Source organism: Calonectris borealis, chromosome 17 (assembly GCF_964195595.1).
Source record: "Calonectris borealis chromosome 17, bCalBor7.hap1.2, whole genome shotgun sequence".
Classification (NCBI taxonomy): domain Eukaryota; kingdom Metazoa; phylum Chordata; class Aves; order Procellariiformes; family Procellariidae; genus Calonectris; species Calonectris borealis.
Genome location: NC_134328.1, coordinates 7,394,511 through 7,408,008, shown reverse-complemented (window position 1 = coordinate 7,408,008; position 13,498 = coordinate 7,394,511). Strand labels below are relative to the sequence as shown.

Below are 13,498 nucleotides of genomic sequence, written 5' to 3'. Positions count from 1 at the left end.
AAATGAGCTTCCCTCGAAGAGCTGATCTTGAATGACTGTGTGATACAGGATATTCTGCATTATGTTCATGGAAGCTTTTTGATTATGAGTATTTAGAAATATCTTAAATATTCTTCTGACTTGTTTTTATACTAAAAATGGAGGGGAGGGGGAGGGGAAGAATAGTATTCTTTATGCCAAGGATATGAGAGGGTGGTGAAGAATATCTAAACCTGAATGCTGGGGCAGCATGCCTGTGTGCTTTTTTTCTCTGGCTAGATCTATTGACGTTTCTAAGTGTAGCGTATTAGGGAAGAGGCAATTGTGAAAGAATTTAACTGCTACTGATTTAAATCTGCTATGGAATATATTTCCATTCTGATTTTATATGCTGCATTTAGTTAAGAGAAGGTACATCAAATCCTTTTTTACCCCATGTAAATGGGAGGTATACTTCAGAGGGACCCCATTACTTTAATTTTACTTTTCATTTAATTGGTGACTTTTCTTTTTAGTTGACAGTTATCAATAAGCTGATTGTCTTTGAAGCAGAACAAAATTAACTTGCCTCCAAACTCAATCTCATGAGGGATTTGTAGTCTTTCATGTGCAGTGTCTGAAATTATTGTTGGTGAGGTTTTATGCTTTTAGATGTAGACGCACATTTTTCTTTTATGTTGTTTAGAGCCAGACCTATTTCTGACATTGTACAGAGGTAAGAAAAAGGCAGTTGCTTAAGACAGCATGCTAGTTAAATGAGAGGGAGAAGAGGGCAAGGGGGCCACCATTGGTTTTACTGCTTATTTTGCTTATACCCTGGAAAGTCAGGCTTGTTACTGCTGATGATAAGCTTAGGATATGGTGCAAGTTGCTTACTTGTGAGGTTGTGACTGCGTTTGCAATATAATAGAAGAGTGGAGGTGGTAAGGTCAGCTCTACAGGTATCTATCTACCTTTAAGTATTCCCTGACTTTGTGTGCTTTGTGTGTGTGTGTGGCGGGGATTGTTGGTTTCTGGGGTTTTTTTTGTTTGTGGTTTTTTTTGGTTGGTTGGTTTGGTTTTGGTCGTACCCCCAGTCCCCCCCGACTTTGTCACCTTCACTGTTAAATGTGAGCCTGTTCAGGTCAGGTGTAGTTAAACTGTTTGTCAAACATTCTTTGTTAGGTTATGGATCATTGCCCTATTGAAAACTTTATTTTAAAGGCTTTCTTACCATGCAGTTAAGTTCTTTTTTGAAGATTACAAACATGGATAGTGTCATGATTTGAAGTCTAAGACGAGATTATTCTAGAAATCTGAAAACACTGTAAAAGTTCTCCAGAAAATGTTGTAATTATTAGTTCAGGGCAAGCAATTTTTCATCAAAGTTGTTACACATGTGGCTAAACTACATAGCAGTTTTGCCCTGATTTATCAGGTGCACCTGAAAAGGGGGAGGAGGGAGAAGAGGAAGGCTGCAGAACAATATAACTGTTATACTGCTAGCTATAATGACTAGCACCTGCATTAACCTTGGCAAAGTACGAGATTTTGTCACAAAGCCTGAATCCTTTACTGTTTCCACACTTCCATGCATGTCAAGATGTGTCAGAGACATGGAATGAGATAATCTAGTATCACAGGTATACCCAGAAGGCCTTTTAGAGGCACATTTTCAAGGTAGATTTGTATATGTAGTTGCATGGAATATTCTGTATGTGACTTCTGAGTTACGAAGATTTTTTTTTCCTTCTGTTCTCTATCATGGAAGTGAGAGAATGAGTTGTCTACTTTTTCAAAGGCAATACTAAGACAGGTTGCATAGCTAAAAGTGTTATCAATGTAACGTGTTTCTCTAGGGTAGTTGTAGCCTAACACTTCCCCAACCCCTGCCCCCCGTGGCAATGGTAGGAGGGGGACTGAGTGGAATAGGGCAGAAAAGAAAAGGCAGAAGTACCTTTTATCTCCCTGGTCTCAGAGACTGTAGGGCTATTTAATGTATGGATGAAACCTGCTCTTTGGAATTTGCTTTGTTTGCCTAGAATCTCCACAGGGCTACATGCTTTTTCTTGTGAACTTTTAGGTGAGGTGGAATAGAACGAGATATACTGTCTTTTGTGATTCTAGAAGCTTTCTCTCAGCAAACACAAATGGTAAAAATGAAATTTTCTTGAGTATTTTATCCTTAGACTATAACAAACATGTTTTTGAGTGACACTACAAATGTCAAAGAATTAAGAATAAACTGTGTTCCCTTCAACAAATACAGTTAGTTCTTAAATTGTTTCTAATGTAAATCCTTTCTAACGTCATCTGGGTTTTACTATAGTTAGAAATACATGCAGAAGAGCAGTTAGTGAATGCAGGAAAGGGAAGAAAAAATGATTCCAAGGGAAACCACCCAGACTAGAAAAAAGCAAGCCAAAAATCTGTTGTCTAAAGACTATTTGCCAGTTGTCTTTGCTGAAGAAAACAACTGGCAGATTAGGTGTTTGCCTGCCACTTTCAGTGTACCAGTGTAGAATAAAGCAGATCAGCCTGTGTGTTCAAAACAATTGTCAAAGACTTTCTTGAAAGTTTACTCAGTTCATTTAATGTTAAGCATTTCTTTTCGATGTCAGTGTTTGTCTGGGTCACGTGTGCAACTGTCTAATGCACTGCCTTTTTTTTCCTAAGGCAACTGTAGCAAAACTGTTAATTCATATATTGCACTCCTTCCAAGACTCTTAGAACACCCATTTATCTTTGTAGTTGATCACAAGCTAGACAAAACTTCAGTGTCACCACGCTGTGTCTAGGGAAGCATCTCTCTTCCTCTTACTGAACAAAGTTGCAGGTATAGTTGTGATGATATCATGCGATGCTGTATTAAATTAATGTTTTCTTGGAGGTAAGCAGAGATCACCTTTATATGACCATAGATGTGCTAAATGTCCTTCCTTCTGTATACTCATTAACAGGTAATTTTGAACTTTAAAGGGAAAGTATCTCTTTATTCCAGATCATATAGTATGCTTTTATAAACAATTTAAATATTATCAAATGCTTTTCGTCTTTACCTAATGAAGAGGGAGTATAAGAGCTTTAAGGCAAAGGATCTGCATAATGCTTAACGTGAAACTTTTTAAAGTGATTATTAGTTTTTCTTCACAATGAAAGCTTTATGTTAAATATGTTGGCTGTATCATACCTTTAACACAATGCTTTCAGGTAATGCATTAAAATACAAACTGTGCTGTCCCTTCTAGGCTTTCATCATGTGACATCAAGTCCCTGAGGAGGAGTTGATGGAGATTTAAAAAACAAACACACACCCCCACTGTCCCCAATTCTTGATTCTTTTAAAACCAATATGGAGGTTTTAAACTCTGTTTTTTCTAGAACCCTGAACTTTCATAACTGTTGTGAAAAACTTGAGAATTTGTGTGTGTGTGTCTATATATATATTCTTTTTTAAAGCTATAACTTGCTGATAATATTCCCAGTCTACCAGATGGTGCAATATTGAAATCAGTTAGCAATGGGCTGGGATAAAATCAAGCAGACTGCTTCTTATCCCATGCTTTTCTGAACCACACAAAGTGAGTAGGTAAATATATATGCTTGTTCTGCAAGGACAACACAAAGCTGGCTCACTAACACCAGCCACTGCAAAACTACTGTTGTAGTTCTCTTATGTGCTGTTTTGGAGACTCATCTTTTTATTAAAGACTTAAAAGAACAAGAGCATAGTCTTGGGAAAAAATGTGAAAAATAGTTGAAGTATTTCTGATGTTTCACTATGCCAAAGAATGACTAAGCAGTGGAAGCTTACAGTAGTGATGTACGTTGTTTTTTTTTCCATTTTGCTCATCTGAAAGCCTCTGAATTTTTGTTTTTCTAAGTCTTAAGCAGGTCTGTTACTCCTCTGAGCTCTAGCTAGAGCAGATGATATGAAGTGTTGTCGCATAATAAGACTAAGCAGCTATTTCTAGCCTACTTTGGCAAATGAGTAGTAAGTTCGAAGGGTGCTATTTTACTATTTATTTTATATGTAAATGAGTGAAATGTCCTCAAAAGATTTTTAAAGTTACAAAATCTCTGGTATATAGATGAGCTACTTTCTTGAGTTGCATAAGCAATAGTTTACTTTTTTCTTTTAGACCTCTTACCGTTCTTTTTAAGACTTTTAAATATGGCTGTGGGTCTAGCAAGACTGCGTGGGTTTAATGTTTTGTTGTTAGTTCCCATTGGCCAAATATCGTTGAGCTGAGTCATTTACATATAGATAATGGTGTGAAGTCAAATCCAACTTCCAGTGCTGATTCAGCATGAAACGCTTGGTTATAAAATCACTTATGAACAGACTTGCTCAAAGTACATCAGTCAACTGCTGGTTAACTCTTATGTGAATGATCTTGTAAATCATAAACGTCTTTGATCTTGTAAATCATAAACTAAAACCTAACGCAAAGGTAGCATTGCCCTGGTTTTGCATTGTGCACTCAAATTGTAATTCTAACACCTCACTGATCACCCTATGGAGTGTATTAACGTCTTAACGTTGCTGGTTTTGTCAAATACCAGAGTTGAGTTTCCATCACGTTCTCTGGAGGCTAGTGAGTCCCAGGGAAAGGGAAACTTCTGTGCTGCATTCTTTTTGCTACTATATGTGTGAGTGGCAGCTAATACAGTCTACTTGGGTAAGCTTTTTCTAAAACTTCTTAGGCAACTGCTGAGAGTGTACATGTATGCGTCTGTGTGGACATACACACAATGAGTATGTGGAAGCTCTGTATTGTTTCTTGGAATCTTATGAAAAAAGTAGTGAAGGTTCAAAAAGTGATTTGTTCCTTTTAGTCATAGTGATGATTTTAAAATGGTTATCCATTCTTAGCAGCTTACATCTTAAGGAGATGATGTAAAACAAAAATTTCCAAATTCTTTTTTGCCAGTGACTTGGATAGACTTTTCAGACCTCTTCCCCTATAATAACTTTTTTTTTTCCCCATAAAGGCTGGGCTAAAGAGATTAGACAGAAATAGGGAATTATGGCTCATGTTGCACTTCCTTTTGTGCTCTGTCCATCTTTGCTGCAATGAATTAAACATAGCAGCATCTTTTGTGGTAGTACCCTCTTGGTTTTATCTTTTATGGAAGCCTTTTTGATGTTCGGAGTGAGGATTTCTGGCTCGATGGACAGACCTCAGCATATGGCATACTAGAGGACCACACTTTAGGTAATGCTGTTAGGTGTGCATGGATTTTTAATCCTTTTAACCAGTACTTAAGCAATACCATTTGCTTGGCTCAGTTATAACTATTAAGTGCTATAAGAGAGAATCCTTATGTCTTACCTACTTAAGAAGGAAGTTTAAAAATATTTGCTCGAAGTCATATGCTGCTGTACTTCTCATTTAAGCATAATTTTGTAGTAGCCTTTTAAACAAGAAAATCTAAAAGAACAAATGGATTCAAGACACTTTAAATGTATCTTACTCAGTTTTGTACCAGTTCGATGCCATGTGCTGGCGTGTGCATTGGTCTTGCTTTGTAAAAAACTTATGTTCCTTATTTGAATGTTTTAGTTTCTCATTACAATCTCTGAATGGGAAATAACATTTTTAGGCAGTAATTGATAGAATCCCTTCTTAATCAATATTTAAAGTATTTATCTAGTTATAGATAACTCTAAAGGCAAGAAAAGCAGGAGTACTTTATCTGCAAATTGTTCACTTGATTAAAATGGAACAAAACCAGCAACTCTGTTAACCTAGAATGTCCATTTGATCCCCCCCTAAGAGGAAGGCAGTTCTTTTGATCAAAGCATGGAAAACTGATAAAAGAAAACATCTGCGTTGGCTGGAGTTGCTTTTGAATACTTTTGTATTACACCTGTGGGTTTTCTGTTGAAGCTCCTTATCTTTTGGTGATGCACGTTTGTAGCTCATAAACAAGACTTGTAGAGGTGACATGTAGAACCACTGCTAGCAAACTTGCCAGGCTTGCATTGGCTGTGTTAGAGATCATAAGAAGGTAAGGATGATAAGTGGGATCCAGTGAGATGTAAAATGAGTAGCGATTTTAGGAAATTCAAGGAGAGCCATCACTTGATAGGGACAGAATAGCTTGCATTGTCATCCACTGTATTTTCTGTTCAAACAGAACAGGGTAGCTTTATCCTGAACTGCTTTGTCTTCTCTTACCCATCTGTCTGTAGCTGGACCTCAGATGACATCTATCAAGAGATTAATATGTAGTATATGATAATATTTCAGATTGGCCAAGCGATGCTTTTGGTATATGAGCAAAGTTTTTTCCTTCTCCCCCCAATCTTTATATCAATGAAACTTTTGCTTAAACTAAAGATTCTGTCTAGGCAGAAGTATAAGGTTGTTTGAGCTGTACATTTGAGAAAGCTTTTTAAAAATCTTTTAAAGCAGTGGAAATTTCCAGGCATCACAAAAAAAAAAAACAAAAAAAACCAAAACAAACAAACAAACAAAAAAAACCAAAAACCAAATTTGAAGTTCTGGTCTAATAACTGCTGTGAAAGAAGAGAGAAATATGAAAAGGAACCACAGACATTCTGGATGTCAGCCTGTGAAATTTTCCACTATTTCCTTTAATAACATGCAACCATGCTTATATTGCTGGAATTCCAGTTAGAAGTCTTGTTCTGACTGAAACTTCAAGCTACTTGGTGAGCAAATGCTCCCTGAAAATGAATTGTCAAGAAAAAAAGTTCTCACGTGTAAAAATCTGCATAAACCACTCCCATGCTGGATATCAACTGTTGATTATATTAAACTTGCCTTCAATTTCTTGTTTTACAATTTGTTTTAACTGTTACTATTACTGGATGATCACTGCCAGGTGACAATCCATCTTTTCTTGCTTCTGACAGTAATTCTAGACTAACATTTCCAATAAGGACTGTATGTTGCTAAATTAGAAATCTTAATTGCCGCATCTTTGATATACTAAAGGAAGAAAGACATTAGGAAACACACCCTGTTCTAATCATATTCTTTTTTAAAACAGTTAACTTTATAAATAACCATTAAATAGGTTTTAAAATTATTGTAGCTTCAGATACATTGGTGAAAATCAAACTGAAGGGATCTACAGGTTCAACCTAATTTGTCTACCTTGAAGCTCTTTTCTGTTTAAGTCTGTCTTGTTTACCAAAAGGCTCCCTGACCTTTCTCCAAGATCTAGAGGACTTTGTACTTTGAATGTGCCTTGTCTTTCTGTCACTACAGATATTTATTGTTGACTTATGCTCTTTTGGGTTAGGGCCTAAAGAATCCTTTACATAATGGGTTGAGGTTTTTTTGCTTAAATGCTGGGGTGGGAGCTAAGGTGGTATATTGTGCAAAAAGCAAGCAACATCACAACAAACTGACTTCTTTCCAGTATTATTTGAAAATACAAAACCAGAACCCTTCAAATGCATTCCCATGGAATGCTGTCTTTCCGAGGGAGTGTGGTACACTTCCACAGCTGCTCAAGCCAAGTCAGGACTATTGTGCTTCCTTTCTGTTACCTCTCCTCCTCTTGCTCTGGGACTGAGGCCCTTGCAGTCAGCAAACAGATTTAATTCAAAATTGTCCATTCCCTCCCTCCTGCCAACAAAAAAATCTGAACCCCAAAACCAAACAAAAACACCCAGACAACTTCTGGCTGTCACCTTACCCCTAGTTGCACAAATACCTGTACCAGTGCAAGGGAACGGGTGGGGTGGGACTAGAGCAGCCACAGTCTATCAAAATTTAAACTGGATAGAGTTCGGACTCTGTTCCTGATACAAATGTGTTATAGGAGAGAGACTCAAGTGGTACCTAGGTGTAGGAGAAATGCAGCACCCTTTGTCTATCCTGGGGCTATAACTAGAAAGAGTTGGTGGAGTTACTAATGATGTATTATTACTGATAGTTCCAATGTTGTATCTACATTGGAAAACTAACTTCAATAGGGAATAAGTAGATATATTGACTGCTGTTCTGAAAATTGATGTTGAGAAACCTGCAAACATTTAATGCCTCTTTGTTACTAGTGTAGCACATATATATTGCTGAGCAGAATAACCTACTGAAAGGGGTAAGTACTGCAATAATTCTATTTTCGGATAAATTAATCTATCAAATGGATCACTTCTGTAGAGACTCAGAATATCAGCAACCCCATGCTGTTGGGTCTAGGTAGAAGGATTTTTAACAGGACCGTAGGATTAGAATAATTAGTTTTTGTTATAAAAGAACTTTTTTATTGTTCGTTTCTCCTATGCTGTTGTAGTTAGCGGTCCTTTGGTAAGGAACTTCATGGTTTCTAGGTTAAGGTTAAGGACTAAGAATAGTAAAGGTCTTTAATAGCCAGTGATACTTGTTTCTAAATGAACTTGCAGAGTAGACTGACAAGTGCTTAATAATCTGTAGTGGAACTGTCACTTAAGTTCTACCTTTCACTTCCACAAAATCAAGGTTAAACATTTTTTTGTCTAATTTTTTTTTTTATGGAGACAAAACCAAAAGGGTAGGGGAGGACAGTACAGAACAAGTTTTGTGTACAGTTGTGTCTTATTTTATGCCAAGAGTGCCCTTCATGTCTGGGTCTAGATAGTTTCCAAAGTTAACCTGTACAGCTAGGCCAAAATAAAAAACTACATGCAAAGCTGAAGACAAATTATTGGACTCTGATAAAAGTATGTTTACTGTAGGAAGCTATTGCTAAATAGAAGCATATTCAATGTTTATATGAACACTTGTTCGAAAGGAATCTGTCAATGCCTGTACACAGATTGATAAGACGCAGGTCAATTTAGAATATAGCCATCTTAATTGCAACTTCACAGGAGTGATGAAAGTGGGAAGAGTGGCACATAACAGTAATTGCCGGGTTCATCAATCTCAAACAACACATTTTTGAGCCAAGGTGGCAGTGTTTCCAGACCTCCAAAAGCAATACAGCTGAACCCTTTGATTGGTAATTGCACTGTAACACACAGTCACCAAAATAATTGATGGTTTTTTGGATTTAGGGCCCTGTTGAATGTCTGCTTAGTATTATCTGGGAATTTTCTTCCTGTTTTCTGTCTACCTTTACATTACAGTTAGGGATGCAGGAACTCCTCAGCCAGGTTTCAGGGCAGATACTTGACTGACTGAATTAATTATGGACCAGACTCTTTAGACTGGAGTGTCCAAAAGCCTGTTTTAAAGTGTATGACTTCACTTAACTGGAATTAACTCTTAGCTGACGCCCAGATTCCACTGGTATGGAGGTTCAACAAATGCTTTCCTTTATGATAAGAGCAAACCCATGAAGTGAGCTGACTTTATCAGAGGCAGAGTAGTCCTAACTCTTTTCTAATTAGAATACACAAATATTTTACCTATAATAGAATCTCTTGAACATCAACAAACTATGAAACTTATGTGATTGGCCTTTTCTGCTGGTTTGAGTTTAAGAAAAAGATGGATCTTGAAACTGCAGTTTAGTAGTCTTAAAGTAAACTTTAATATCGGACTTAAAATTAACTCTTAATCTGTTCATTAATCCTTTGTCTTTTAAACAGAAATGGTTCTACTGAACATTTCTGTTAACTAGCACTCTTCAATTCTAGATGTTTCATTTTTATTTCAGTAATGATTCACCTTTTTCTTCCTCTTTCAGAGCTCACAAGACTAGTAGCTTGCTATGTAGAGAAAAACCCTTTGGGTTTTCTATTCCTTAGTGCCAAGTTGGTTTGAAAGTTTATTCAAGGTGATGAGGTTGCACAGGTAAGACTAAGAATATTCTGGCATGCAGAAATAATCCATTGTGCTTGCATTTTGTGTTGAGTTTGACACAGCAGGGCTCCATAAAGTTTATTTGTATTAGACAATCTGAGAAAAGACAACAAACTTTCTTTCTTAGTTATGTGCTATTGCAAGGTTTCTTCAGTATCTTCAGTAGACTCATTTCCTGGACCAAGGACTGCTCTCTGGATTAACACACTGAATAGCTTCAGCTTTCAGTAGTGCATTATTTTAGGGTACTTTATTTAACTCTTGCACTTTGTGGACTTGTATAGCCTTAGCCACTTGTCATTTAGTCTGCATACAGAGTATCCAGTGTCTACCACAGCACAAGAGATTTTTGAAATAATTCTAAAAAAAAAAAATCTAGTTAACTTCCTTATTAAATATTGAGACACTAATACAGGGTAGATGTACTTATTGTGGATCTGTTGCACCAGATTGGTGGTGTCAGCTGAGGATGTACCACATTTGTGGTGGTGTTACCATGGTAACTGCCTTCTAAGAGCTGTTTCAAGGTCACTCATCAGTTGTAGCCTGGAGTGCTTGCTGCTTAAGCAAAATATCTACACCAAACAATTCAGGAAATGATCATTCTGCTTTGAGAAAGCAACAATAGGGATGCAAAGCAGTATTTTATTTTTGGGTTGAAAGAAAGGAGGTTCTCTTTAATTACTCTGTATATTTGTCCGTCAGATACTTGAAGACTCTTAGAATCATTAAGGGGCGGATTTTAGTTGAAATGTAAATCATAAGTAATCTAATTTCAATGCCGTGAAAATTGTCTTAATTAAAAGCAAAACAACACAAAAAATAGAACCTGTAGAAGCTAAAGAACTTCAATATTGATTGGAGACCAAGCCTGAAGTTGGTGGTGCAAAAATGACTGCCTACGCTGCTGAAAATTTAGACAAGAGGGTGAAAACTTACGCTGAGTTGAGAATTCAGAGCTTCTTACACTTAAGGGCTTCTTTTATGAGACATCCAATTGCATTCTTGCATCTAAATCTTTGTGGATGTAGTTAGAGAATGTCAAATACACTTAGCAGCATTTTCAGTCTAATGCACAGTGATTCAGAGATAAGGCTAGAGAAGGGGTTGTTCATGAAGTTGATCTTATGTCTGAGGTTACAAGAGATCCTGTCATATTACATGCATAAAATTGAATCCTCTAGACTAAAACTTGATTAGAATGACAAAGTGCTGTTTCCTTGGTTTGGATAGTTACCTGACCAGTAAAAAGCTACCATGTTTTATGTGGTTTTTGGTTTGGTTGGGTTTCCTTTTTGGATTTAAACTTGCTTTTCCTCTTTCTTCTTGCATCATTTCATGGACTAAAATAGTAGTATGATAACAACAGAAGCAGCCATTAGATTCAGCAGTTGATGTTATGGCTGACTATATCTCAAACCTCTTTCACAAAGTGGTAAGCTTTTGTTTTGAGAACTTAATGTATTCAGATGGCAATTTAATCCCTCCTTTTGCTTTTTAGGCTGAACAGACCAAGTTCTTCTAGCTTCTTCTCAAAAACATGTATTAGCTGGTGTCCCCCACACACCTGTTGTTTTTTAACTTCTGATTAGTTTGTAGGTTTGAGGAATATTATTATTTCCCAAGTGCATGATTTGTATATCTTGTACTGAGAAATACTTTACAGAGCTGTCCCCAGAATCATTTCTGTTAACATCTCTGGAGTTGTGGGCCAGGAGTCACTTCCTATAGTGTGACCTAGATTTGGTGCCATTCTTTAGAACTGGATTTGGAAATGTCTATTTTTAAATAAACATAGCAAAGACTTAAGTCTTGTCTTTGAGACCCTTAAGAGTTGGGATTGCTTGGAATTTTTATACAAGTAGGTTCAACAGTAGCTGTTCACAGAACCCAAGGAGCTCCATCCTTGGAGTACTACTGGTACTACACAGAAATGATAGGTGAGCTGGTACTTCTATTTCTAGATTAACAGGACATACATATATTTAAGGAGGGAATGAAAACGTAAGTGCTAAGGATATCAGGTTAGTAATCCAGTCTCCTTCCCCCTCAGTAAAACAAGCCTAGACCATAGTAAGAGGGTGGGAAAAAGTTGTACATTCAAACTGTTGGTAAAAGGGTCTTAAGAAAAATCTTTACCTTATTAGAATTTAAGAGGCATTCGTGTTAAGTGTCTGTATCTTTTTCTCCAAAGTAAGCAGTCTGTTCAAATTTTAACACACACTATAGCACAAAAATACTAGTGTATCCATTGTTATAGTGTGAGGCCATAGCAAGAGAAGAACAATTTTCACCAGTGCCACAGAACAGAGGTTTCCAGGGCGATACACAAGTCATTTCCATATGATAAGAAGTAGTGGCAGATACAAGCACTTCCTTGTCTACAAAATAAACAGTCTTACTCTGGCAACTAATGGGAAGTATTTACTGAGAGATAATTTGAGCCACAGGGCTGGTATCTGCATCACTAATTACTAGGGACACGCTTGCAGTCTGAGGTACAGGCTTATCACCCGAAAGCTGTCAGTGCAATCCCCTAGCTGTGCCGCCACAGGTTGGCTATCTTATTGCACTGATCTGTGAGCCTGTGCTGAGCTCCATGGTAAGCTTATCCAGATTGTACACTAAATTCTTGCTGAATGCAACATCTTGGCTACACTGCTGGTAAAAAGTAACTTCAAAGCTACCTAAGGCATATTCATGCAAATTTCATTAAAAGACACCATTGTAGAGCAGAGATCATTATTGTCTCCTTAAGATAAAAATCAGATTTGTATTTCACTTTTTGTGCACTCAAGAGGGTTTTCTGAAAGTGAACAGGCTAGACTTGTGGGTCAGCCCTACACCTGTGTTTTTCATGGTATTTTACAGTGTATTATTCCTATTTAAGAACTGTCCAGGAGTTCATGAGAGAAACAGTCTGATCTTCCACAGCTGTTAGATTTCTTGAGGATGCAGCTAGTTGATTTATTTTAACAAAAGCAGGTGAGCTAAGATCCTAGACAGTGGCAATGTTTTATTCCAAGTATATGTACTGGCTATAGCCAAAATAGACTCAAGTTTAGCTACACTAATTGCCTCAACCACTTTAAAAGTTTTTTATTTGCAGTAGCAAGGCTGTTTCAACTTTCTAATGTAATATTTTGAACAAAAGGTTGGATACTTTCCTATAGTCATACTCACTCCCCTGAAAGTTTTATTATGGAGCCTTGCTATTTAGTAATTCCAATCCAGTCTAGACTTGTTTTTTCTGGAATAATAAAAAACTTGCAAATCTTCCAGGCTTTTCTTCCTCTCCAAATAAAGTTAGCAAGGCACTTAACCACAGATTGATTCATTTAGAAAAGATTTTAATGTACTGTTATTGTTAAAAACAAAAAAACCACCCTGCCAACAAAAAAACCTGTGCATGAAGTGGAATGTTTCTCTTCTAGAGTTACACTGGCTCCATAGCATCAACAGTGGAAAAAAATAAGTAACTAACAGCCTTGGAGAGACTTTAGCTACATCAGTTGAAACAAGGACACAGCTAGGGCTATTGGTTAGTCTAAAACAAAAACAAAACCCCACCCATAAAACACCACAAAAGAATACAGCTGAAAACTGGCTTGTTCTAACTTGCCTAGTATATTAAGGTAGCATTTTTAGCATATTCATGCTAAATTAAAGCCCCACCTCTGAACTGGGGATTTCAGAAACTGCTCTGACTTTTCTCTGTATACTTGTGTAGGAAGTCCTCATGCATTTCAATATTGCTTTCAAGAACCTGA

The 13,498-nt window shown here is 37.0% G+C and overlaps 1 protein-coding gene across 9 annotated transcripts in view; it reads left to right on the top strand.

Annotated features, from left to right (window-relative positions):
* NCOA3 (nuclear receptor coactivator 3) overlaps positions 1–13,498 on the top strand; it is an 87,375-nt gene that overhangs the window by 2,420 nt on the left and 71,457 nt on the right. The gene's annotated exons all lie outside the window — the stretch shown is intronic.